General features: G+C 40.1%; 1 pseudogene; it reads right to left on the bottom strand.

Annotated features, from left to right (window-relative positions):
- Positions 1–1,556, bottom strand: part of LOC107855094 — a 6,926-nt pseudogene extending 5,370 nt beyond the window's left edge.
- Positions 1,557–5,292: the final 3,736 nt, after the last annotated feature.

The following is a 5,292-nucleotide window of genomic DNA, read 5'->3' as shown; positions in this document are numbered from 1 at the left end:
AAAGGGGGATTTTAGTAAATAACCAAAAAATGGAAAAGATTCTTCAAGAGTCTCAGGACCCAAAAGTGCATGATAAATACCACCAAAGCCCAATACTGCAAAGGAAATTAAGTGAGGTACGCCAGATACAAAATATGAAAAAATGTCTCTAACTTCCCCACCAGGACCTACTCCCCAACCTAGAGTAAATACATGGTAAAGTAAAATGAATCCTTGTTCATACATTGGCTTCTCCGGTACGAAATGAGCCACTTCAAATAGGTTCATTGCTCCAGCCCAGAATACGATTAATCCAGCATGAGCTACATGATCTCCCAGTAGTTTCCCGGATAAATTGAGTTGTCGGGCATTCCCATCCCACCAAGCGAAATCGGCATCTTGATCATGACCTCGGCTAAAGAGAAAGTTCCATTAAAGAGTGTTTCCACGTGGTAAAACTCCTCAGGAAATATAAGGTTTTCATGAGGCTGATCTTGAGCCACCATCCAAGCATGAATACCTTCATTTAAGAGAATATTTTTAGTATGAAAAGTCTCAAATTCAGGATCTTCCAATGTATGGATTTTCTGAAAAACGAAGTCATAGACACGTGGATTCATAGCCAGACCGACTACTCCAAGAGAACTCATTCATAAACCGGTTACTAATACAAATAAGATAAAGAAATGTAAGCAAATTTTATTGGAAAAAGCAACCCAAAGATTTGAGACCAAAAGCGGTTAGCGGTAACCATTGAATAAGTTTCTTCGGCTTGAGTTGGGTTAAAAGAACAGAATGTATTTGCACCATCACCATATTCAAATAAAATATTTTCTACAGTAGCACCATGAATAGCGCATAGCAGAGCAGCAACCAATACACCGGCAACACCCATCATATGAAAGGGGTTCAATGTCAAGTTATGAAACCCTTGGGAAAAGAGGATAGATCGAAAAATAGCTGCTAAACCAAAACTAGGCACAAAAAACCAACCAGACTGACCTAGTGAATAAATCAGGAATACAGAAACAAAAACAGCAATTGGACCAGAGAATGCGATTGCACTATAAGGCCGTAATTTTACGGATCGAGCAAGTTCAAATTGACGTAACATAAAACCGATTAGTCCGAAAGCACCATGGAGAGCAGCAAAAGTCCACAAACCACCTAATTGGCACCAACGAGGAAAATCCCATTGTGCTTTGAGACCCCATAGTAATAACAAAGAATGCACAGCTATAGAGCGGAGAAAAAAGAAAGGGATTGACAGTAAACCTAAATTCCTTATTCTATGAGTTGTTTAAAAGAAAACACAAGACTCCGGGTGCTCCTTCACTGTTATAAAGAGCAGAGTAGAGGGGGCAGCCTCCTTAACCAAAGGATTCGGATTGAGAAAAAAATAGCGCCAGTTAATAGTAAAAAACGACTGTCATTGAGAAAGACTTACGGCTTATGTCGATATCAGCCCTGTGGGCTTCTTTCTCACAATCTATACTTTTTTGCTGTCTTAAGTGAAATACTTTCTGCTTTCTTCCTTGATGGCTGAAGGAAAGAAAGAATTGGTTGCTTGATGGCATTCCCCGACCTACCTTTATCGGAAGGCGTGAACTTTACTTGCAGTGGAACTCATTCCCTCTTTCCTTTAGAACTTAAGCTAACCCACTTCCTTAAGGAGAGCTGCCCTTAAACAAAAAGGCCCGGGCTAGGAGAATAAATTTACCAGCTATTCGAAATAAATCCTTATCACGATTCTAAATCCTTTCTCCGGTTAGGGACATGGCAGTACATACCAGGTAAGAGGTTCTTAAACATAAGGGAATGTTGTTTTCTGCACTATAGTTTCAATGTTGCATAATAGACAAACTTTCAATTTACTAACCAACTTTATTATTTTAATAGGTAATATCAAAATGGAATCCTCAAATATTTCGTTAGTCATTTATAATATAAGGAAAGAGGGAAGGATTACTAAACCTACAAGCTCTTTCCTCCTGCACCTTACTGCACTTTCCAGCCAAACTGGGTTTTTTTAAGGGCTATATTCCCCAGAAACTTCTAGTTATTCTCCAGCATTAAAGGTTCTAGTGACATTGCTGCTATTGCTGGAAGTTCAGTTGCATTTGGCTGGGAGTTGCTTCTTTCATAGGGCTAGATAGGCTTCTTGTAGGCGTAGTTGCTTCTTTCATAGGGCTAGATAGGCTTCTTGGTTTTTTGGAGCCCGTCGTCCTTGCTTGGCTTTGCTTTGGGGATTTTCTCATTGATTCCATGTCGACATTTCTAATAGGCCAAAGAACTCTCCCCAGAGCTAGGGAAGCATGCATTGACAAACTATTTGACATAGGACGGACCTAGCTGATTGATGTCATAAGCAATGTTCCTGGTCTAAGAGTAGCCTCAAATAGGAATTTTACAGTCAGCGTGAAGGAAAGTTCTTATACTCTCTGAGCCCTCTATACAGTGTCACATCAATAGCCTTTCCTTAGTTCTTTTTTCAGCGCTGATGGAAGTATGCCAAGGCAAAGTTGACGATCTCTTTAACCTTTTTCCGGATCTTCATCTTGCCCTATGAGCTTATGCAGTGAGTGTCGATGTGCGAGGATCCTTTAGTTCTGAGTGATTGCTTGTTTTATTCCATACAATGCCATCCTGAGTCGACTAACTAGATGTGAAGAAACTGATCGCCCTGGCAAAGGTGGCATGTAAATCCCCTCATGTAGTTTTTCAATTCATAAAAGATTCCCCATATCTCACTGGAACGAAGGCTACTTTCTTTCCCTTACAATCAGAGCCCGTACAAAAGTAACCTTTTATAGTGGAGCAAAAGTATTCTCAAATTGATACCGATGAGTGAGTCTAAATATCTCTCAATAGTGGTCTTTTGAGGTTTGGAACCCCTCTCTAACTGATATGGTAATGAACGACGTCTTCTACAAGAATGGAAATTCCTCAGATATGGCTTGCTGAAACTGAGGGATCCTTGCTCCCTCATTATCATTTTGCGGCTTCAAAGAAGAATGAACAATTGAAAGAAAAGCACTATGCTAGGTCAAACACAAACCATAGGGCCAGGGTGTCACAAATAAGAACAAAGTACCTCACGCAAGGACGAAAGGAAAAGAGGCTCGAGCGATGGATCAATAGTCGACTCCGGGTGGGTAGTAGTGGAGTCAAGAAGCCTGTTGAAGAACATTAATCAGTTCATTTGGGATAAGAATTTTCTTCGTTTCGTCTTATCGAACAAGTATAAAAAGCAGAGAATGAAGCATTGGCCCGAGAAAGAATAAGCGATATGGCAGATAGACCCCCAACATTTCCTTGATCTAATGCCCGTTTTATGAGTAGAGTCGATTCAGATTAGGAGAGGGAAAAAAACTAAGGTCTATGATTTCAAAAATGGGAAAGCATACTCCATGGACTCCTTCCAAGACTGATAGAGCGTAATTGACCCCTTTACTTTACCAACGTCATTTCCTACTTAATCATATAACTAGAATTTTAGTAAAGTACATACGAAAAATTCATAAATTAATGAATTTCATCAAGGAGTAGAGTTGGGGCACAGCTGCTGGGGAACCAGCATCGAAGACCACTTACGAGAGTTGCTAGCCTTCTATCGATTGACTGTCTCTATTCCCCTTATTTCACTTTTCCATATTTGCCTACTCTTTTGCTTATGTAATACTATCCTCAGGTTGATAAGGAGGGAAAGAAGCTTCAAAAGAACAGAAAAGGGCAGAGCTCTATGCTCACTCAACCTTGGGCTTTTTTTCGATTTGAGAAACCTCCTCATTTACATACGTGGACCCTTAGCTTTCTTCATTACTACAGTTAAAGAAATGGAGAATAGATAGCCATATCTTCCTCAAAACTTCCATGATACTCGGTAATATTTTTGTTCATTCGCTCTGCTCACAGAGCGGTACACCAAAAAAAAGAAATGGGGCTACTTTACTTAAGGAACTCTTGTTATTGTTATTCTTTGCTTAGTTGAAGTTGACCTTCTCTGGCTTGCTTTCCCTTTAAGTGAAAAGGGGGTGAGATTGAATTTCATTCATTATCGACGACGCAAAGGACAGATGTGTCTACTGGTCGAAAGATAGAGATGGGAAGCATACACTGAAAAACGAATGTGAACTCGGAAAGAGATGAACTATCGTTAGATTTGTATGTACTAAACTCGTTAATGAAAGAGAGAAGAAGAGCCCCAAGCCGTTGGTCTCCAATAAGAAAAGTAAATGCTTGAACTTGAGAAGCTTCTGGTCCAATAGGCACATAAAATTCACTAGGATACGCGGTATTATTGAACCAGACAAAGAAACAAGCAATGAAACCAAAAACAGATAAAGCAATCAAACAAACTATAAGAAAAGTAAGCCTCTCCAGACCATACAAGCGCACCGCACGGCGAGCCCGCGCAAAGGGTTTGGTTAAGATATGCCAGATTCCCCCAAGTATACAAATGGAACCTAACCATACGTGCCATCCAATTATATCTTCTAAATCGTCCACACTAACTATTCATCCTTCCCCTCTAAAGGGGGATTTTAGTTAAGAACCAAAAAATGGGAAAGATTCTTCAAGAGTCTCAGGACACAAAAGTGCATGATAAATACCACCAAAGCCCAATACTGCAGAGGAAATTAAGTGAAGTATGCCAGATACAAAATATGGAAAAATGTCTCTAACTTCCCCACCAGGACCTACCCCCCAACCTAGAGTAGCTAGATGGTGAAGTAAAATGAATCCTTGTTCATACATTGGCTTCTCCGATATGAAATGAGCCACTTCAAATAGATTCAGTGCTCCAGCCCAGAATACGATTAATCCAGCATGAGCTATCTGAGCTCCAAGTAGTTTCCCAAATAAATTGAGTTGTCGGGCATTCCCGTCCCATCAAGCGAAACCGGCATCTTAACACGACCCCGACAAAAGTGAAAGTTCCATAAAAGAGCGTTTCCACGTGGTAAAACTCCTCAGGAAATATAAGGTTTTCATAAGGCTTATCTTGAGCCGTCATCCAAGAACGAATACCTTCATTTAAGAGAATTTTTTAGTATAGAAAGTCTCAAATTCAGGATATTCCGATGTACGGGTTTCCTGAGAAATGAAGTCATAGACACGTAGATTCAGAGCAAGACCGACTACTCCAAGAGCACACATCCATAAACCGGTTACTGATACAAATAAGATAAAGAAATGTTGGGTAACATTTCTTTATCTTATTTGTATCAGTAACCGGTTTATGGATGTGTGCTCTTGGAGTAGTCGGTCTTGCTCTGAATCTACGTGTCTATGACTTCATTTCTCAGGAAA

This window comes from Capsicum annuum, chromosome 6 (genome assembly GCF_002878395.1).
Source record: "Capsicum annuum cultivar UCD-10X-F1 chromosome 6, UCD10Xv1.1, whole genome shotgun sequence".
Lineage (NCBI taxonomy): Eukaryota > Viridiplantae > Streptophyta > Magnoliopsida > Solanales > Solanaceae > Capsicum > Capsicum annuum.
Note: the sequence above shows the minus strand (reverse complement) of the source record. Positions and strands in the feature narration are given on the sequence as shown.